Source organism: Hyla sarda, unplaced genomic scaffold (genome assembly GCF_029499605.1).
Source record: "Hyla sarda isolate aHylSar1 unplaced genomic scaffold, aHylSar1.hap1 scaffold_157, whole genome shotgun sequence".
Classification (NCBI taxonomy): domain Eukaryota; kingdom Metazoa; phylum Chordata; class Amphibia; order Anura; family Hylidae; genus Hyla; species Hyla sarda.
Genome location: NW_026608206.1, coordinates 430,032 through 452,103, shown reverse-complemented (window position 1 = coordinate 452,103; position 22,072 = coordinate 430,032). Strand labels below are relative to the sequence as shown.

General features: G+C 46.6%; 8 non-coding genes and 2 pseudogenes across 8 annotated transcripts; all 10 read left to right on the top strand.

Moving 5' to 3' along the window:
• Positions 1-1,517: 1,517 nt before the first annotated feature.
• LOC130310453 (U2 spliceosomal RNA) lies at positions 1,518-1,677 on the top strand (annotated as a pseudogene).
• Positions 1,678-2,367: 690 nt separating this feature from the next.
• On the top strand, positions 2,368-2,552 carry LOC130310444 (U2 spliceosomal RNA). The gene has a single exon (XR_008858965.1). It is a non-coding gene; the product is annotated as a U2 spliceosomal RNA (small nuclear RNA).
• A 2,084-nt stretch (positions 2,553-4,636) lies between these two features.
• LOC130310392 (U2 spliceosomal RNA) lies at positions 4,637-4,827 on the top strand. The gene has a single exon (XR_008858918.1). It is a non-coding gene; the product is annotated as a U2 spliceosomal RNA (small nuclear RNA).
• A 2,080-nt stretch (positions 4,828-6,907) lies between these two features.
• LOC130310391 (U2 spliceosomal RNA) lies at positions 6,908-7,098 on the top strand. Its single transcript, XR_008858917.1, has one exon. It is a non-coding gene; the product is annotated as a U2 spliceosomal RNA (small nuclear RNA).
• A 2,081-nt stretch (positions 7,099-9,179) lies between these two features.
• LOC130310390 (U2 spliceosomal RNA) lies at positions 9,180-9,370 on the top strand. The gene has a single exon (XR_008858916.1). It is a non-coding gene; the product is annotated as a U2 spliceosomal RNA (small nuclear RNA).
• A 2,074-nt stretch (positions 9,371-11,444) lies between these two features.
• LOC130310389 (U2 spliceosomal RNA) lies at positions 11,445-11,635 on the top strand. The gene has a single exon (XR_008858915.1). It is a non-coding gene; the product is annotated as a U2 spliceosomal RNA (small nuclear RNA).
• Positions 11,636-13,721: 2,086 nt separating this feature from the next.
• LOC130310388 (U2 spliceosomal RNA) lies at positions 13,722-13,912 on the top strand. The gene has a single exon (XR_008858914.1). It is a non-coding gene; the product is annotated as a U2 spliceosomal RNA (small nuclear RNA).
• Positions 13,913-15,993: 2,081 nt separating this feature from the next.
• On the top strand, positions 15,994-16,184 carry LOC130310387 (U2 spliceosomal RNA). The gene has a single exon (XR_008858913.1). It is a non-coding gene; the product is annotated as a U2 spliceosomal RNA (small nuclear RNA).
• A 2,084-nt stretch (positions 16,185-18,268) lies between these two features.
• Positions 18,269-18,459, top strand: LOC130310386 (U2 spliceosomal RNA). The gene has a single exon (XR_008858912.1). It is a non-coding gene; the product is annotated as a U2 spliceosomal RNA (small nuclear RNA).
• Positions 18,460-20,545: 2,086 nt separating this feature from the next.
• Positions 20,546-20,678, top strand: LOC130310457 (U2 spliceosomal RNA; annotated as a pseudogene).
• The last annotated feature ends 1,394 nt before the right edge of the window (positions 20,679-22,072 follow it).

The following is a 22,072-nucleotide window of genomic DNA, read 5'->3' as shown; positions in this document are numbered from 1 at the left end:
CCATCCATTGCACTAATGGATTGGTCATCAGCTGGCTGTCTATGTCCCGCATCAATATAGACCAAAGTACAGAGGGTTAGGCTATGCTATTGTGCACCTACCTGATGCATCAGAAGGTGCGAGGCCCTTGCTAAATTCTGTGCACAGACTTTGAGATCTATACTTTAGACTGTATCTAAACCTGCTCCAACATGGACTGACATTCTGGCCTACTTTCAGCCGATGCGACTTGTCTGTCGCTGAACAGTCGCTTTTTATGTATTCAGCACCTATGTATAATGTTGTAAAAATGCTCTAGAAGCTAAAGTCGCAGAAATGTCACACATATTTGGCCTGCAACTTTCTGTGCGACAAATTCAGACAGGAAAAATCAGTATAAATCCTTAGAAAATTATCCCCCAGTGTCTCCATCTGCTGGCGGTATTGAATAAGCATTGCTGCACTGATGGGGTATGCATTAGACGAAAAAAAAGAAGAAAAAGAAGAATAATACGCCCAGAAAAGAGGCGAAAAGGAGAAAAACGTAAAAAAACGTGAAAAAAAAGTAAGAGGAAGAGAAGGGAAAAAAAGGTGGAAATGGGTTTAAAAGTGATTTCGGCGGAGAAATATATATATATATATATATATATATATATATATATATACGCGCACACACACACATATATATAAACGTATTCTCCGTTGAGATATTGCAGCCGCTGCTGTGTCCAGGCCCAGGAGCCTTAGCACTGTGCTGTGATGTCACTCAATACCACTGACATCACTAGGTGTAAACAACATCTCTCCTTTGCTGTGTATGTGACTATGGAGCTGTTTGGTGATGTCGTCTATTATGGCCTTCATAGAAGCAACAGGAGATTGTTGCATCCATCTAGAACCCTCAGAACTACAGTGCTATGATGTCACTCACTTCCACAGGCCTTGCAGAGTGTAAACAACAACAACCCAGCTTTGTTGTGTATGTAACCATAGGGATTTGTGATGTCACCTAGAACCTTCACAGCAGCGACAGCTTTATGAGGAGCATCAGCACTGCTCTGCCTGAGCAGAACCATCACCGCCATAGGTTGTCAAATAACCCGGGTTTAACCCACACAGGTAAGTCCAATGGGGTGCAGGCATGTCCTCTATGCTTACAGCTTCCCGTGGGTGTTGGTTTGATACCGTTTGGGGACAGCCAAGGAGGCATCTGCAGGCAACAAAGGTAGGTGTGTGCTTGTGTGTGTGTTTCCTATGCAGATCCTAAGCCCAGTGTCACATGCAAGTAGGAGGAGTAAGAAGGGTTCCTGGCAAATCCGGGTTATGGATTGCATTTAAAAAGGCCCCGTGGGAGTGCAATGGGCCCCTGTCTTGCTGCTTAGCAATAATGGTATGGGTTTAGGTTCTGCTGTGTGTACTGGTGGTTGACTGCCCCCCAGCCCAGAGTGTGCATGGAAAATTGTCTGGCAGCCTCCCTGACAGCAAGCAGTGATAGTGCCCATGAAGGGGACCTTGTTGGGCCCGCCCCTTTCACGGTTATCGCTTCTCGGCCTTTTGGCTAAGATCAAGTGTAGTATCTGTTCTTATCAGTTTTCATGCTGGTGGGGATGGGTGCTGCATGGAGGATGCAGGTGTACCAGGGCTTTCCGGGGCTGGTTCTGAGGAATCAGCTCGACGGCTGCCCCGATGTGACCTGTTCCCTCCGGGTCTCGCCATGAGGCTGAGAGGGTCTAGAGCCGAGGTACTTTTGTGCCTCGGGGAGTGGTGACCCCGAGGTGCCGAAACTCACTGGGAGGATAGACTCACTGAGTTGAAGCACGGGCACCATAATCTCTTCACCTTGTGGCACTCACCTCTTGATTCCCGGCCTTCTGGCTAGGATCAGAGAAATTTTTATAGATCCGGCCGGATGTCCGGGCAGTATATCTGCACACATTCACTTATTTATTTATTTTTCGTCACTGTGTCACTTTTTGCGTGTTGTGTGTTCACAGGATTTGTCAGGATGCGGTAGCCCTTCTGGGTGTCCCTCCTGGCGGTCTAGGGGAGGTGTGTGTGGCCATTAGGTTCCGCACCTCCCTGCAAACACCCCGGGTACTCCTGCTTGGCAGGGTACCTACCGTAATCGGCTCTGCGGGCAGATACCTTGGCTAACGCCAAGGGGGATGCCGGGAGCATTTGTGGTCCCCTAGTAGCTTCGGCGAAAAGGGACATCGAACCTGGAACCTCGCAGGTACCTTTTGGTCCGGAGGCGAAGGGTAAGGTTTGTTGGGGGGCCTCTCTCCTATCGGAGAAGGGCTTGCGATAGACCGCATCCTTTGTGCACGTTTTTTTAGTGTAACACGTTTGCACTTTTTCTTGCACTTTGGGTGAATCGAAAGCACGTTCCTCGGCTTTAGATAAAAAAAAAAAAAAAAAAATCTGTTCTTATCAGTTTAATATCTGATACGTCCCCTATCTGGGGACCATATATTAAATGGATTTTTGAGAACGGGGGCCGATTTCGAAGCTTGCTTCCGTCGCCCTATGCATTGACCCGATATGGCAGTATCTTCGGGTACAGTGCACCACCCCCTTACAGGGTTAAAAAGAAAGATTCCTACTTTCATTGCTACCTGCTTGCTGGCTAGCCAGCTAGCCAGCCCTGTGGGCCTTGCTGCTGCTGCAGCCAAAAAACAAAAGGTGGTGCTGCTGCTGCTGCTTCTGCTGCTTCTGCTTGTGTCTGGCCGCTGTTGGAGCGTCCAGGCACAGGACTTCTGCTGCTGCTGACTAAATGGCCTCCTTAATTGGATCATTTGAGTAGCCAGCACACCTGTGCAGGTAGGGCATGACATGATAGGCAGCTGCCTTGATAGCGGGTGGGTGCTGAATGTTCCTAATTGACAAAATAAGATTAATGCTTATGAAGAAATATAAAATCTCATCCCTTCCCCAATATCGCGCCACACCCCTACCCCTTAATTCCCTGGTTGAACTTGATGGACATATGTCTTTTTTCGACCGTACTAACTATGTAACTATGTAACATAACATGGGGGGGGGGTCTCCTGGCTGTTCACACAGGTGTGTCATTGCTGTACATTGACCATGCATTGCTTCTGTGGTATTGCAAAGGCAAAGACAAATGCTTCCAGCCATCCATTGCACTAATGGATTGGTCATCAGCTGGCTGTCTATGTCCCGCATCAATATAGACCAAAGTACAGAGGGTTAGGCTATGCTATTGTGCACCTACCTGATGCATCAGAAGGTGCGAGGCCCTTGCTAAATTCTGTGCACAGACTTTGAGATCTATACTTTAGACTGTATCTAAACCTGCTCCAACATGGACTGACATTCTGGCCTACTTTCAGCCGATGCGACTTGTCTGTCGCTGAACAGTCGCTTTTTATGTATTCAGCACCTATGTATAATGTTGTAAAAATGCTCTAGAAGCTAAAGTCGCAGAAATGTCACACATATTTGGCCTGCAACTTTCTGTGCGACAAATTCAGACAGGAAAAATCAGTATAAATCCTTAGAAAATTATCCCCCAGTGTCTCCATCTGCTGGCGGTATTGAATAAGCATTGCTGCACTGATGGGGTATGCATTAGACGAAAAAAAAGAAGAAAAAGAAGAATAATACGCCCAGAAAAGAGGCGAAAAGGAGAAAAACGTAAAAAAACGTGAAAAAAAAGTAAGAGGAAGAGAAGGGAAAAAAAGGTGGAAATGGGTTTAAAAGTGATTTCGGCGGAGAAATATATATATATATATATATATATATATATATATATATATATATACGCGCACACACACACATATATATAAACGTATTCTCCGTTGAGATATTGCAGCCGCTGCTGTGTCCAGGCCCAGGAGCCTTAGCACTGTGCTGTGATGTCACTCAATACCACTGACATCACTAGGTGTAAACAACATCTCTCCTTTGCTGTGTATGTGACTATGGAGCTGTTTGGTGATGTCGTCTATTATGGCCTTCATAGAAGCAACAGGAGATTGTTGCATCCATCTAGAACCCTCAGAACTACAGTGCTATGATGTCACTCACTTCCACAGGCCTTGCAGAGTGTAAACAACAACAACCCAGCTTTGTTGTGTATGTAACCATAGGGATTTGTGATGTCACCTAGAACCTTCACAGCAGCGACAGCTTTATGAGGAGCATCAGCACTGCTCTGCCTGAGCAGAACCATCACCGCCATAGGTTGTCAAATAACCCGGGTTTAACCCACACAGGTAAGTCCAATGGGGTGCAGGCATGTCCTCTATGCTTACAGCTTCCCGTGGGTGTTGGTTTGATACCGTTTGGGGACAGCCAAGGAGGCATCTGCAGGCAACAAAGGTAGGTGTGTGCTTGTGTGTGTGTTTCCTATGCAGATCCTAAGCCCAGTGTCACATGCAAGTAGGAGGAGTAAGAAGGGTTCCTGGCAAATCCGGGTTATGGATTGCATTTAAAAAGGCCCCGTGGGAGTGCAATGGGCCCCTGTCTTGCTGCTTAGCAATAATGGTATGGGTTTAGGTTCTGCTGTGTGTACTGGTGGTTGACTGCCCCCCAGCCCAGAGTGTGCATGGAAAATTGTCTGGCAGCCTCCCTGACAGCAAGCAGTGATAGTGCCCATGAAGGGGACCTTGTTGGGCCCGCCCCTTTCACGGTTATCGCTTCTCGGCCTTTTGGCTAAGATCAAGTGTAGTATCTGTTCTTATCAGTTTAATATCTGATACGTCCCCTATCTGGGGACCATATATTAAATGGATTTTTGAGAACGGGGGCCGATTTCGAAGCTTGCTTCCGTCGCCCTATGCATTGACCCGATATGGCAGTATCTTCGGGTACAGTGCACCACCCCCTTACAGGGTTAAAAAGAAAGATTCCTACTTTCATTGCTACCTGCTTGCTGGCTAGCCAGCTAGCCAGCCCTGTGGGCCTTGCTGCTGCTGCAGCCAAAAAACAAAAGGTGGTGCTGCTGCTGCTGCTTCTGCTGCTTCTGCTTGTGTCTGGCCGCTGTTGGAGCGTCCAGGCACAGGACTTCTGCTGCTGCTGACTAAATGGCCTCCTTAATTGGATCATTTGAGTAGCCAGCACACCTGTGCAGGTAGGGCATGACATGATAGGCAGCTGCCTTGATAGCGGGTGGGTGCTGAATGTTCCTAATTGACAAAATAAGATTAATGCTTATGAAGAAATATAAAATCTCATCCCTTCCCCAATATCGCGCCACACCCCTACCCCTTAATTCCCTGGTTGAACTTGATGGACATATGTCTTTTTTCGACCGTACTAACTATGTAACTATGTAACATAACATGGGGGGGGGGTCTCCTGGCTGTTCACACAGGTGTGTCATTGCTGTACATTGACCATGCATTGCTTCTGTGGTATTGCAAAGGCAAAGACAAATGCTTCCAGCCATCCATTGCACTAATGGATTGGTCATCAGCTGGCTGTCTATGTCCCGCATCAATATAGACCAAAGTACAGAGGGTTAGGCTATGCTATTGTGCACCTACCTGATGCATCAGAAGGTGCGAGGCCCTTGCTAAATTCTGTGCACAGACTTTGAGATCTATACTTTAGACTGTATCTAAACCTGCTCCAACATGGACTGACATTCTGGCCTACTTTCAGCCGATGCGACTTGTCTGTCGCTGAACAGTCGCTTTTTATGTATTCAGCACCTATGTATAATGTTGTAAAAATGCTCTAGAAGCTAAAGTCGCAGAAATGTCACACATATTTGGCCTGCAACTTTCTGTGCGACAAATTCAGACAGGAAAAATCAGTATAAATCCTTAGAAAATTATCCCCCAGTGTCTCCATCTGCTGGCGGTATTGAATAAGCATTGCTGCACTGATGGGGTATGCATTAGACGAAAAAAAAGAAGAAAAAGAAGAATAATACGCCCAGAAAAGAGGCGAAAAGGAGAAAAACGTAAAAAAACGTGAAAAAAAAGTAAGAGGAAGAGAAGGGAAAAAAAGGTGGAAATGGGTTTAAAAGTGATTTCGGCGGAGAAATATATATATATATATATATATATATATATATATATATATACGCGCACACACACACATATATATAAACGTATTCTCCGTTGAGATATTGCAGCCGCTGCTGTGTCCAGGCCCAGGAGCCTTAGCACTGTGCTGTGATGTCACTCAATACCACTGACATCACTAGGTGTAAACAACATCTCTCCTTTGCTGTGTATGTGACTATGGAGCTGTTTGGTGATGTCGTCTATTATGGCCTTCATAGAAGCAACAGGAGATTGTTGCATCCATCTAGAACCCTCAGAACTACAGTGCTATGATGTCACTCACTTCCACAGGCCTTGCAGAGTGTAAACAACAACAACCCAGCTTTGTTGTGTATGTAACCATAGGGATTTGTGATGTCACCTAGAACCTTCACAGCAGCGACAGCTTTATGAGGAGCATCAGCACTGCTCTGCCTGAGCAGAACCATCACCGCCATAGGTTGTCAAATAACCCGGGTTTAACCCACACAGGTAAGTCCAATGGGGTGCAGGCATGTCCTCTATGCTTACAGCTTCCCGTGGGTGTTGGTTTGATACCGTTTGGGGACAGCCAAGGAGGCATCTGCAGGCAACAAAGGTAGGTGTGTGCTTGTGTGTGTGTTTCCTATGCAGATCCTAAGCCCAGTGTCACATGCAAGTAGGAGGAGTAAGAAGGGTTCCTGGCAAATCCGGGTTATGGATTGCATTTAAAAAGGCCCCGTGGGAGTGCAATGGGCCCCTGTCTTGCTGCTTAGCAATAATGGTATGGGTTTAGGTTCTGCTGTGTGTACTGGTGGTTGACTGCCCCCCAGCCCAGAGTGTGCATGGAAAATTGTCTGGCAGCCTCCCTGACAGCAAGCAGTGATAGTGCCCATGAAGGGGACCTTGTTGGGCCCGCCCCTTTCACGGTTATCGCTTCTCGGCCTTTTGGCTAAGATCAAGTGTAGTATCTGTTCTTATCAGTTTAATATCTGATACGTCCCCTATCTGGGGACCATATATTAAATGGATTTTTGAGAACGGGGGCCGATTTCGAAGCTTGCTTCCGTCGCCCTATGCATTGACCCGATATGGCAGTATCTTCGGGTACAGTGCACCACCCCCTTACAGGGTTAAAAAGAAAGATTCCTACTTTCATTGCTACCTGCTTGCTGGCTAGCCAGCTAGCCAGCCCTGTGGGCCTTGCTGCTGCTGCAGCCAAAAAACAAAAGGTGGTGCTGCTGCTGCTGCTTCTGCTGCTTCTGCTTGTGTCTGGCCGCTGTTGGAGCGTCCAGGCACAGGACTTCTGCTGCTGCTGACTAAATGGCCTCCTTAATTGGATCATTTGAGTAGCCAGCACACCTGTGCAGGTAGGGCATGACATGATAGGCAGCTGCCTTGATAGCGGGTGGGTGCTGAATGTTCCTAATTGACAAAATAAGATTAATGCTTATGAAGAAATATAAAATCTCATCCCTTCCCCAATATCGCGCCACACCCCTACCCCTTAATTCCCTGGTTGAACTTGATGGACATATGTCTTTTTTCGACCGTACTAACTATGTAACTATGTAACATAACATGGGGGGGGGGGTCTCCTGGCTGTTCACACAGGTGTGTCATTGCTGTACATTGACCATGCATTGCTTCTGTGGTATTGCAAAGGCAAAGACAAATGCTTCCAGCCATCCATTGCACTAATGGATTGGTCATCAGCTGGCTGTCTATGTCCCGCATCAATATAGACCAAAGTACAGAGGGTTAGGCTATGCTATTGTGCACCTACCTGATGCATCAGAAGGTGCGAGGCCCTTGCTAAATTCTGTGCACAGACTTTGAGATCTATACTTTAGACTGTATCTAAACCTGCTCCAACATGGACTGACATTCTGGCCTACTTTCAGCCGATGCGACTTGTCTGTCGCTGAACAGTCGCTTTTTATGTATTCAGCACCTATGTATAATGTTGTAAAAATGCTCTAGAAGCTAAAGTCGCAGAAATGTCACACATATTTGGCCTGCAACTTTCTGTGCGACAAATTCAGACAGGAAAAATCAGTATAAATCCTTAGAAAATTATCCCCCAGTGTCTCCATCTGCTGGCGGTATTGAATAAGCATTGCTGCACTGATGGGGTATGCATTAGACGAAAAAAAAGAAGAAAAAGAAGAATAATACGCCCAGAAAAGAGGCGAAAAGGAGAAAAACGTAAAAAAACGTGAAAAAAAAGTAAGAGGAAGAGAAGGGAAAAAAAGGTGGAAATGGGTTTAAAAGTGATTTCGGCGGAGAAATATATATATATATATATATATATATATATATATATATATACGCGCACACACACACATATATATAAACGTATTCTCCGTTGAGATATTGCAGCCGCTGCTGTGTCCAGGCCCAGGAGCCTTAGCACTGTGCTGTGATGTCACTCAATACCACTGACATCACTAGGTGTAAACAACATCTCTCCTTTGCTGTGTATGTGACTATGGAGCTGTTTGGTGATGTCGTCTATTATGGCCTTCATAGAAGCAACAGGAGATTGTTGCATCCATCTAGAACCCTCAGAACTACAGTGCTATGATGTCACTCACTTCCACAGGCCTTGCAGAGTGTAAACAACAACAACCCAGCTTTGTTGTGTATGTAACCATAGGGATTTGTGATGTCACCTAGAACCTTCACAGCAGCGACAGCTTTATGAGGAGCATCAGCACTGCTCTGCCTGAGCAGAACCATCACCGCCATAGGTTGTCAAATAACCCGGGTTTAACCCACACAGGTAAGTCCAATGGGGTGCAGGCATGTCCTCTATGCTTACAGCTTCCCGTGGGTGTTGGTTTGATACCGTTTGGGGACAGCCAAGGAGGCATCTGCAGGCAACAAAGGTAGGTGTGTGCTTGTGTGTGTGTTTCCTATGCAGATCCTAAGCCCAGTGTCACATGCAAGTAGGAGGAGTAAGAAGGGTTCCTGGCAAATCCGGGTTATGGATTGCATTTAAAAAGGCCCCGTGGGAGTGCAATGGGCCCCTGTCTTGCTGCTTAGCAATAATGGTATGGGTTTAGGTTCTGCTGTGTGTACTGGTGGTTGACTGCCCCCCAGCCCAGAGTGTGCATGGAAAATTGTCTGGCAGCCTCCCTGACAGCAAGCAGTGATAGTGCCCATGAAGGGGACCTTGTTGGGCCCGCCCCTTTCACGGTTATCGCTTCTCGGCCTTTTGGCTAAGATCAAGTGTAGTATCTGTTCTTATCAGTTTAATATCTGATACGTCCCCTATCTGGGGACCATATATTAAATGGATTTTTGAGAACGGGGGCCGATTTCGAAGCTTGCTTCCGTCGCCCTATGCATTGACCCGATATGGCAGTATCTTCGGGTACAGTGCACCACCCCCTTACAGGGTTAAAAAGAAAGATTCCTACTTTCATTGCTACCTGCTTGCTGGCTAGCCAGCTAGCCAGCCCTGTGGGCCTTGCTGCTGCTGCAGCCAAAAAACAAAAGGTGGTGCTGCTGCTGCTGCTTCTGCTGCTTCTGCTTGTGTCTGGCCGCTGTTGGAGCGTCCAGGCACAGGACTTCTGCTGCTGCTGACTAAATGGCCTCCTTAATTGGATCATTTGAGTAGCCAGCACACCTGTGCAGGTAGGGCATGACATGATAGGCAGCTGCCTTGATAGCGGGTGGGTGCTGAATGTTCCTAATTGACAAAATAAGATTAATGCTTATGAAGAAATATAAAATCTCATCCCTTCCCCAATATCGCGCCACACCCCTACCCCTTAATTCCCTGGTTGAACTTGATGGACATATGTCTTTTTTCGACCGTACTAACTATGTAACTATGTAACATAACATGGGGGGGGGGGTCTCCTGGCTGTTCACACAGGTGTGTCATTGCTGTACATTGACCATGCATTGCTTCTGTGGTATTGCAAAGGCAAAGACAAATGCTTCCAGCCATCCATTGCACTAATGGATTGGTCATCAGCTGGCTGTCTATGTCCCGCATCAATATAGACCAAAGTACAGAGGGTTAGGCTATGCTATTGTGCACCTACCTGATGCATCAGAAGGTGCGAGGCCCTTGCTAAATTCTGTGCACAGACTTTGAGATCTATACTTTAGACTGTATCTAAACCTGCTCCAACATGGACTGACATTCTGGCCTACTTTCAGCCGATGCGACTTGTCTGTCGCTGAACAGTCGCTTTTTATGTATTCAGCACCTATGTATAATGTTGTAAAAATGCTCTAGAAGCTAAAGTCGCAGAAATGTCACACATATTTGGCCTGCAACTTTCTGTGCGACAAATTCAGACAGGAAAAATCAGTATAAATCCTTAGAAAATTATCCCCCAGTGTCTCCATCTGCTGGCGGTATTGAATAAGCATTGCTGCACTGATGGGGTATGCATTAGACGAAAAAAAAGAAGAAAAAGAAGAATAATACGCCCAGAAAAGAGGCGTGGAGAAAAACGTAAAAAAAACGTGAAAAAAAAGTAAGAGGAAGAGAAGGGAAAAAAAGGTGGAAATGGGTTTAAAAGTGATTTCGGCGGAGAAATATATATATATATATATATATATATATATATATATACGCGCACACACACACATATATATAAACGTATTCTCCGTTGAGATATTGCAGCCGCTGCTGTGTCCAGGCCCAGGAGCCTTAGCACTGTGCTGTGATGTCACTCAATACCACTGACATCACTAGGTGTAAACAACATCTCTCCTTTGCTGTGTATGTGACTATGGAGCTGTTTGGTGATGTCGTCTATTATGGCCTTCATAGAAGCAACAGGAGATTGTTGCATCCATCTAGAACCCTCAGAACTACAGTGCTATGATGTCACTCACTTCCACAGGCCTTGCAGAGTGTAAACCAACAACAACCCAGCTTTGTTGTGTATGTAACCATAGGGATTTGTGATGTCACCTAGAACCTTCACAGCAGCGACAGCTTTATGAGGAGCATCAGCACTGCTCTGCCTGAGCAGAACCATCACCGCCATAGGTTGTCAAATAACCCGGGTTTAACCCACACAGGTAAGTCCAATGGGGTGCAGGCATGTCCTCTATGCTTACAGCTTCCCGTGGGTGTTGGTTTGATACCGTTTGGGGACAGCCAAGGAGGCATCTGCAGGCAACAAAGGTAGGTGTGTGCTTGTGTGTGTGTTTCCTATGCAGATCCTAAGCCCAGTGTCACATGCAAGTAGAGGAGTAAGAAGGGTTCCTGGCAAATCCGGGTTATGGATTGCATTTAAAAAGGCCCCGTGGGAGTGCAATGGGCCCCTGTCTTGCTGCTTAGCAATAATGGTATGGGTTTAGGTTCTGCTGTGTGTACTGGTGGTTGACTGCCCCCAGCCCAGAGTGTGCATGGAAAATTGTCTGGCAGCCTCCCTGACAGCAAGCAGTGATAGTGCCCATGAAGGGGACCTTGTTGGGCCCGCCCCTTTCACGGTTATCGCTTCTCGGCCTTTTGGCTAAGATCAAGTGTAGTATCTGTTCTTATCAGTTTAATATCTGATACGTCCCCTATCTGGGGACCATATATTAAATGGATTTTTGAGAACGGGGGCCGATTTCGAAGCTTGCTTCCGTCGCCCTATGCATTGACCCGATATGGCAGTATCTTCGGGTACAGTGCACCACCCCCCTTACAGGGTTAAAAAGAAAGATTCCTACTTTCATTGCTACCTGCTTGCTGGCTAGCCAGCTAGCCAGCCCTGTGGGCCTTGCTGCTGCTGCAGCCAAAAAACAAAAGGTGGTGCTGCTGCTGCTGCTTCTGCTGCTTCTGCTTGTGTCTGGCCGCTGTTGGAGCGTCCAGGCACAGGACTTCTGCTGCTGCTGACTAAATGGCCTCCTTAATTGGATCATTTGAGTAGCCAGCACACCTGTGCAGGTAGGGCATGACATGATAGGCAGCTGCCTTGATAGCGGGTGGGTGCTGAATGTTCCTAATTGACAAAATAAGATTAATGCTTATGAAGAAATATAAAATCTCATCCCTTCCCCAATATCGCGCCACACCCCTACCCCTTAATTCCCTGGTTGAACTTGATGGACATATGTCTTTTTTCGACCGTACTAACTATGTAACTATGTAACATAACATGGGGGGGGGGGTCTCCTGGCTGTTCACACAGGTGTGTCATTGCTGTACATTGACCATGCATTGCTTCTGTGGTATTGCAAAGGCAAAGACAAATGCTTCCAGCCATCCATTGCACTAATGGATTGGTCATCAGCTGGCTGTCTATGTCCCGCATCAATATAGACCAAAGTACAGAGGGTTAGGCTATGCTATTGTGCACCTACCTGATGCATCAGAAGGTGCGAGGCCCTTGCTAAATTCTGTGCACAGACTTTGAGATCTATACTTTAGACTGTATCTAAACCTGCTCCAACATGGACTGACATTCTGGCCTACTTTCAGCCGATGCGACTTGTCTGTCGCTGAACAGTCGCTTTTTATGTATTCAGCACCTATGTATAATGTTGTAAAAATGCTCTAGAAGCTAAAGTCGCAGAAATGTCACACATATTTGGCCTGCAACTTTCTGTGCGACAAATTCAGACAGGAAAAATCAGTATAAATCCTTAGAAAATTATCCCCCAGTGTCTCCATCTGCTGGCGGTATTGAATAAGCATTGCTGCACTGATGGGGTATGCATTAGACGAAAAAAAAGAAGAAAAAGAAGAATAATACGCCCAGAAAAGAGGCGAAAAGGAGAAAAACGTAAAAAAACGTGAAAAAAAAGTAAGAGGAAGAGAAGGGAAAAAAAGGTGGAAATGGGTTTAAAAGTGATTTCGGCGGAGAAATATATATATATATATATATATATATATATATATATATATATATACGCGCACACACACACATATATATAAACGTATTCTCCGTTGAGATATTGCAGCCGCTGCTGTGTCCAGGCCCAGGAGCCTTAGCACTGTGCTGTGATGTCACTCAATACCACTGACATCACTAGGTGTAAACAACATCTCTCCTTTGCTGTGTATGTGACTATGGAGCTGTTTGGTGATGTCGTCTATTATGGCCTTCATAGAAGCAACAGGAGATTGTTGCATCCATCTAGAACCCTCAGAACTACAGTGCTATGATGTCACTCACTTCCACAGGCCTTGCAGAGTGTAAACAACAACAACCCAGCTTTGTTGTGTATGTAACCATAGGGATTTGTGATGTCACCTAGAACCTTCACAGCAGCGACAGCTTTATGAGGAGCATCAGCACTGCTCTGCCTGAGCAGAACCATCACCGCCATAGGTTGTCAAATAACCCGGGTTTAACCCACACAGGTAAGTCCAATGGGGTGCAGGCATGTCCTCTATGCTTACAGCTTCCCGTGGGTGTTGGTTTGATACCGTTTGGGGACAGCCAAGGAGGCATCTGCAGGCAACAAAGGTAGGTGTGTGCTTGTGTGTGTGTTTCCTATGCAGATCCTAAGCCCAGTGTCACATGCAAGTAGGAGGAGTAAGAAGGGTTCCTGGCAAATCCGGGTTATGGATTGCATTTAAAAAGGCCCCGTGGGAGTGCAATGGGCCCCTGTCTTGCTGCTTAGCAATAATGGTATGGGTTTAGGTTCTGCTGTGTGTACTGGTGGTTGACTGCCCCCCAGCCCAGAGTGTGCATGGAAAATTGTCTGGCAGCCTCCCTGACAGCAAGCAGTGATAGTGCCCATGAAGGGGACCTTGTTGGGCCCGCCCCTTTCACGGTTATCGCTTCTCGGCCTTTTGGCTAAGATCAAGTGTAGTATCTGTTCTTATCAGTTTAATATCTGATACGTCCCCTATCTGGGGACCATATATTAAATGGATTTTTGAGAACGGGGGCCGATTTCGAAGCTTGCTTCCGTCGCCCTATGCATTGACCCGATATGGCAGTATCTTCGGGTACAGTGCACCACCCCCTTACAGGGTTAAAAAGAAAGATTCCTACTTTCATTGCTACCTGCTTGCTGGCTAGCCAGCTAGCCAGCCCTGTGGGCCTTGCTGCTGCTGCAGCCAAAAAACAAAAGGTGGTGCTGCTGCTGCTGCTTCTGCTGCTTCTGCTTGTGTCTGGCCGCTGTTGGAGCGTCCAGGCACAGGACTTCTGCTGCTGCTGACTAAATGGCCTCCTTAATTGGATCATTTGAGTAGCCAGCACACCTGTGCAGGTAGGGCATGACATGATAGGCAGCTGCCTTGATAGCGGGTGGGTGCTGAATGTTCCTAATTGACAAAATAAGATTAATGCTTATGAAGAAATATAAAATCTCATCCCTTCCCCAATATCGCGCCACACCCCTACCCCTTAATTCCCTGGTTGAACTTGATGGACATATGTCTTTTTTCGACCGTACTAACTATGTAACTATGTAACATAACATGGGGGGGGGGGTCTCCTGGCTGTTCACACAGGTGTGTCATTGCTGTACATTGACCATGCATTGCTTCTGTGGTATTGCAAAGGCAAAGACAAATGCTTCCAGCCATCCATTGCACTAATGGATTGGTCATCAGCTGGCTGTCTATGTCCCGCATCAATATAGACCAAAGTACAGAGGGTTAGGCTATGCTATTGTGCACCTACCTGATGCATCAGAAGGTGCGAGGCCCTTGCTAAATTCTGTGCACAGACTTTGAGATCTATACTTTAGACTGTATCTAAACCTGCTCCAACATGGACTGACATTCTGGCCTACTTTCAGCCGATGCGACTTGTCTGTCGCTGAACAGTCGCTTTTTATGTATTCAGCACCTATGTATAATGTTGTAAAAATGCTCTAGAAGCTAAAGTCGCAGAAATGTCACACATATTTGGCCTGCAACTTTCTGTGCGACAAATTCAGACAGGAAAAATCAGTATAAATCCTTAGAAAATTATCCCCCAGTGTCTCCATCTGCTGGCGGTATTGAATAAGCATTGCTGCACTGATGGGGTATGCATTAGACGAAAAAAAAGAAGAAAAAGAAGAATAATACGCCCAGAAAAGAGGCGAAAAGGAGAAAAACGTAAAAAAACGTGAAAAAAAAGTAAGAGGAAGAGAAGGGAAAAAAAGGTGGAAATGGGTTTAAAAGTGATTTCGGCGGAGAAATATATATATATATATATATATATATATATATATATATATACGCGCACACACACACATATATATAAACGTATTCTCCGTTGAGATATTGCAGCCGCTGCTGTGTCCAGGCCCAGGAGCCTTAGCACTGTGCTGTGATGTCACTCAATACCACTGACATCACTAGGTGTAAACAACATCTCTCCTTTGCTGTGTATGTGACTATGGAGCTGTTTGGTGATGTCGTCTATTATGGCCTTCATAGAAGCAACAGGAGATTGTTGCATCCATCTAGAACCCTCAGAACTACAGTGCTATGATGTCACTCACTTCCACAGGCCTTGCAGAGTGTAAACAACAACAACCCAGCTTTGTTGTGTATGTAACCATAGGGATTTGTGATGTCACCTAGAACCTTCACAGCAGCGACAGCTTTATGAGGAGCATCAGCACTGCTCTGCCTGAGCAGAACCATCACCGCCATAGGTTGTCAAATAACCCGGATTTAACCCACACAGGTAAGTCCAATGGGGTGCAGGCATGTCCTCTATGCTTACAGCTTCCCGTGGGTGTTGGTTTGATACCGTTTGGGGACAGCCAAGGAGGCATCTGCAGGCAACAAAGGTAGGTGTGTGCTTGTGTGTGTGTTTCCTATGCAGATCCTAAGCCCAGTGTCACATGCAAGTAGGAGGAGTAAGAAGGGTTCCTGGCAAATCCGGGTTATGGATTGCATTTAAAAAGGCCCCGTGGGAGTGCAATGGGCCCCTGTCTTGCTGCTTAGCAATAATGGTATGGGTTTAGGTTCTGCTGTGTGTACTGGTGGTTGACTGCCCCCCAGCCCAGAGTGTGCATGGAAAATTGTCTGGCAGCCTCCCTGACAGCAAGCAGTGATAGTGCCCATGAAGGGGACCTTGTTGGGCCCGCCCCTTTCACGGTTATCGCTTCTCGGCCTTTTGGCTAAGATCAAGTGTAGTATCTGTTCTTATCAGTTTAATATCTGATACGTCCCCTATCTGGGGACCATATATTAAATGGATTTTTGAGAACGGGGGCCGATTTCGAAGCTTGCTTCCGTCGCCCTATGCATTGACCCGATATGGCAGTATCTTCGGGTACAGTGCACCACCCCCTTACAGGGTTAAAAAGAAAGATTCCTACTTTCATTGCTACCTGCTTGCTGGCTAGCCAGCTAGCCAGCCCTGTGGGCCTTGCTGCTGCTGCAGCCAAAAAACAAAAGGTGGTGCTGCTGCTGCTGCTTCTGCTGCTTCTGCTTGTGTCTGGCCGCTGTTGGAGCGTCCAGGCACAGGACTTCTGCTGCTGCTGACTAAATGGCCTCCTTAATTGGATCATTTGAGTAGCCAGCACACCTGTGCAGGTAGGGCATGACATGATAGGCAGCTGCCTTGATAGCGGGTGGGTGCTGAATGTTCCTAATTGACAAAATAAGATTAATGCTTATGAAGAAATATAAAATCTCATCCCTTCCCCAATATCGCGCCACACCCCTACCCCTTAATTCCCTGGTTGAACTTGATGGACATATGTCTTTTTTCGACCGTACTAACTATGTAACTATGTAACATAACATGGGGGGGGGGTCTCCTGGCTGTTCACACAGGTGTGTCATTGCTGTACATTGACCATGCATTGCTTCTGTGGTATTGCAAAGGCAAAGACAAATGCTTCCAGCCATCCATTGCACTAATGGATTGGTCATCAGCTGGCTGTCTATGTCCCGCATCAATATAGACCAAAGTACAGAGGGTTAGGCTATGCTATTGTGCACCTACCTGATGCATCAGAAGGTGCGAGGCCCTTGCTAAATTCTGTGCACAGACTTTGAGATCTATACTTTAGACTGTATCTAAACCTGCTCCAACATGGACTGACATTCTGGCCTACTTTCAGCCGATGCGACTTGTCTGTCGCTGAACAGTCGCTTTTTATGTATTCAGCACCTATGTATAATGTTGTAAAAATGCTCTAGAAGCTAAAGTCGCAGAAATGTCACACATATTTGGCCTGCAACTTTCTGTGCGACAAATTCAGACAGGAAAAATCAGTATAAATCCTTAGAAAATTATCCCCCAGTGTCTCCATCTGCTGGCGGTATTGAATAAGCATTGCTGCACTGATGGGGTATGCATTAGACGAAAAAAAAGAAGAAAAAGAAGAATAATACGCCCAGAAAAGAGGCGAAAAGGAGAAAAACGTAAAAAAACGTGAAAAAAAAGTAAGAGGAAGAGAAGGGAAAAAAAGGTGGAAATGGGTTTAAAAGTGATTTCGGCGGAGAAATATATATATATATATATATATATATATATATATATATATATATACGCGCACACACACACATATATATAAACGTATTCTCCGTTGAGATATTGCAGCCGCTGCTGTGTCCAGGCCCAGGAGCCTTAGCACTGTGCTGTGATGTCACTCAATACCACTGACATCACTAGGTGTAAACAACATCTCTCCTTTGCTGTGTATGTGACTATGGAGCTGTTTGGTGATGTCGTCTATTATGGCCTTCATAGAAGCAACAGGAGATTGTTGCATCCATCTAGAACCCTCAGAACTACAGTGCTATGATGTCACTCACTTCCACAGGCCTTGCAGAGTGTAAACAACAACAACCCAGCTTTGTTGTGTATGTAACCATAGGGATTTGTGATGTCACCTAGAACCTTCACAGCAGCGACAGCTTTATGAGGAGCATCAGCACTGCTCTGCCTGAGCAGAACCATCACCGCCATAGGTTGTCAAATAACCCGGGTTTAACCCACACAGGTAAGTCCAATGGGGTGCAGGCATGTCCTCTATGCTTACAGCTTCCCGTGGGTGTTGGTTTGATACCGTTTGGGGACAGCCAAGGAGGCATCTGCAGGCAACAAAGGTAGGTGTGTGCTTGTGTGTGTGTTTCCTATGCAGATCCTAAGCCCAGTGTCACATGCAAGTAGGAGGAGTAAGAAGGGTTCCTGGCAAATCCGGGTTATGGATTGCATTTAAAAAGGCCCCGTGGGAGTGCAATGGGCCCCTGTCTTGCTGCTTAGCAATAATGGTATGGGTTTAGGTTCTGCTGTGTGTACTGGTGGTTGACTGCCCCCCAGCCCAGAGTGTGCATGGAAAATTGTCTGGCAGCCTCCCTGACAGCAAGCAGTGATAGTGCCCATGAAGGGGACCTTGTTGGGCCCGCCCCTTTCACGGTTATCGCTTCTCGGCCTTTTGGCTAAGATCAAGTGTAGTATCTGTTCTTATCAGTTTAATATCTGATACGTCCCCTATCTGGGGACCATATATTAAATGGATTTTTGAGAACGGGGGCCGATTTCGAAGCTTGCTTCCGTCGCCCTATGCATTGACCCGATATGGCAGTATCTTCGGGTACAGTGCACCACCCCCTTACAGGGTTAAAAAGAAAGATTCCTACTTTCATTGCTACCTGCTTGCTGGCTAGCCAGCTAGCCAGCCCTGTGGGCCTTGCTGCTGCTGCAGCCAAAAAACAAAAGGTGGTGCTGCTGCTGCTGCTTCTGCTGCTTCTGCTTGTGTCTGGCCGCTGTTGGAGCGTCCAGGCACAGGACTTCTGCTGCTGCTGACTAAATGGCCTCCTTAATTGGATCATTTGAGTAGCCAGCACACCTGTGCAGGTAGGGCATGACATGATAGGCAGCTGCCTTGATAGCGGGTGGGTGCTGAATGTTCCTAATTGACAAAATAAGATTAATGCTTATGAAGAAATATAAAATCTCATCCCTTCCCCAATATCGCGCCACACCCCTACCCCTTAATTCCCTGGTTGAACTTGATGGACATATGTCTTTTTTCGACCGTACTAACTATGTAACTATGTAACATAACATGGGGGGGGGGTCTCCTGGCTGTTCACACAGGTGTGTCATTGCTGTACATTGACCATGCATTGCTTCTGTGGTATTGCAAAGGCAAAGACAAATGCTTCCAGCCATCCATTGCACTAATGGATTGGTCATCAGCTGGCTGTCTATGTCCCGCATCAATATAGACCAAAGTACAGAGGGTTAGGCTATGCTATTGTGCACCTACCTGATGCATCAGAAGGTGCGAGGCCCTTGCTAAATTCTGTGCACAGACTTTGAGATCTATACTTTAGACTGTATCTAAACCTGCTCCAACATGGACTGACATTCTGGCCTACTTTCAGCCGATGCGACTTGTCTGTCGCTGAACAGTCGCTTTTTATGTATTCAGCACCTATGTATAATGTTGTAAAAATGCTCTAGAAGCTAAAGTCGCAGAAATGTCACACATATTTGGCCTGCAACTTTCTGTGCGACAAATTCAGACAGGAAAAATCAGTATAAATCCTTAGAAAATTATCCCCCAGTGTCTCCATCTGCTGGCGGTATTGAATAAGCATTGCTGCACTGATGGGGTATGCATTAGACGAAAAAAAAGAAGAAAAAGAAGAATAATACGCCCAGAAAAGAGGCGAAAAGGAGAAAAACGTAAAAAAACGTGAAAAAAAAGTAAGAGGAAGAGAAGGGAAAAAAAGGTGGAAATGGGTTTAAAAGTGATTTCGGCGGAGAAATATATATATATATATATATATATATATATATATATATATATATACGCGCACACACACACATATATATATAAACGTATTCTCCGTTGAGATATTGCAGCCGCTGCTGTGTCCAGGCCCAGGAGCCTTAGCACTGTGCTGTGATGTCACTCAATACCACTGACATCACTAGGTGTAAACAACATCTCTCCTTTGCTGTGTATGTGACTATGGAGCTGTTTGGTGATGTCGTCTATTATGGCCTTCATAGAAGCAACAGGAGATTGTTGCATCCATCTAGAACCCTCAGAACTACAGTGCTATGATGTCACTCACTTCCACAGGCCTTGCAGAGTGTAAACAACAACAACCCAGCTTTGTTGTGTATGTAACCATAGGGATTTGTGATGTCACCTAGAACCTTCACAGCAGCGACAGCTTTATGAGGAGCATCAGCACTGCTCTGCCTGAGCAGAACCATCACCGCCATAGGTTGTCAAATAACCCGGGTTTAACCCACACAGGTAAGTCCAATGGGGTGCAGGCATGTCCTCTATGCTTACAGCTTCCCGTGGGTGTTGGTTTGATACCGTTTGGGGACAGCCAAGGAGGCATCTGCAGGCAACAAAGGTAGGTGTGTGCTTGTGTGTGTGTTTCCTATGCAGATCCTAAGCCCAGTGTCACATGCAAGTAGGAGGAGTAAGAAGGGTTCCTGGCAAATCCGGGTTATGGATTGCATTTAAAAAGGCCCCGTGGGAGTGCAATGGGCCCCTGTCTTGCTGCTTAGCAATAATGGTATGGGTTTAGGTTCTGCTGTGTGTACTGGTGGTTGACTGCCCCCCAGCCCAGAGTGTGCATGGAAAATTGTCTGGCAGCCTCCCTGACAGCAAGCAGTGATAGTGCCCATGAAGGGGACCTTGTTGGGCCCGCCCCTTTCACGGTTATCGCTTCTCGGCCTTTTGGCTAAGATCAAGTGTAGTAATACAGGAGATCTGGTCAGAAGGTACTCGGGTACCCCTCTCCTCGGCCTTGTGGGATCGCCCAGGTTTATTGCCTGGGCTTCACCCACTTGTTGCTATTGGGGAGAGGGCCTAGTCCCAGGGTAACGAGTAGCGATCGCCTCTCAAGACCTTCGGGTGGAGAGAGGTTAGAACCATGGATGATGATCCGGATCCAGGTTCTGTGCCGGCATACGCAAGGATCAAAAACACCGTGAGAGTCATTCTCACGGATGATACCAAAAGGGCGGACGATTTGAAATTCGTAGTAGAGGACGTGCTCGGAGGAGTTTTCGGAATACAGAAGGGCGAGATATTGGCAATCCAGGACTACCCGAAGCGTAAAATTTTTGATGTGACGTTCACACAAAATGGCATCCACAGAGATTTTGTTACCAGAGCTGCTGCGAGTAAAGACAAAAAGCTTCAGGGTGTCCGGATTATTGAGCACGTTCTAGACGATATTAAGCTGGTGGTAGTAAAGATGTATTCCCCTTTCGCCAACCTACACGATGTTGAGTTGTTTTTACAAGTCTATTTTAGTAAGGTTGAGTGCAGAGGAAAAATCATGAACAGCTGTGGCATCTGGACATCTAAGTGGAGATTTCAGGTTACATGCAAAAAAGATGACAGATTGCCAGGGGGAATACAACTACCACCAGCTCGTTTTAAAATAAATAATATGTGTGGCGACCTCTTTTATGCGGGGATGCCAAGCTACTGCAGGAAGTGTCACAGATATGGACACACAAAAGAAAACTGTGAAAGTACATGCAAAAAATGTGGTAGCACACAGCACGAGACAGAGAAATGCACAAGAGGAGGGAGGTGCAATTTCTGTCAACAATTCGGTCACCTTTTCTCCTCTTGTCCCCACAGACATAGGACGGAGCAGCAGTGGCAACCCTGGAGGCAGCAAGGACAGCAACCGGGACACCAGCCGAGGCAAGCAGAGCCAGTGATTACCCCCCCACAAGAGGTAAGCGGTGAGATGGAGAAGGAGAAAGACCCCCCTCAGGCAAAAGGAGGGGACCCTAAAGAGCAGAGGATGGCCAAAAAACGTGCAAGTGGTGAAAAAACTGGCCCCCAGGAGCATGCTGGGTTAAGAGAGGAGCGGACGGCGGCTGAATCCGCTCCTCAGCAACCTCTGGCTCAGGGTCCCCCTGAGAGCGATGATCCGGGTGGAGAGGTGAAGGTTAAAAGGCGGAGGGGCTCCAGAAGACTCTATTCGGAGGCGGTCCAGGGGGAGCCGATGGAAGTACCTGCGGATGCAGGGAACCCAAGTGACGTTCCTCCACAGGTCCCCATAGGGGATACCCCCCCTCCTCCCTGCCAGGAGGAGGTTTCAGGGGTGACCGTCTCTGAGGTACCAGAGACGGAACTAAGTGAACACCCGACCCCTATGGAGGGGCAAGAGGTGGAAGAACCCAATGAGTCTGGAGCCCTGATTGCCAGGATGCCCGAGAACAACT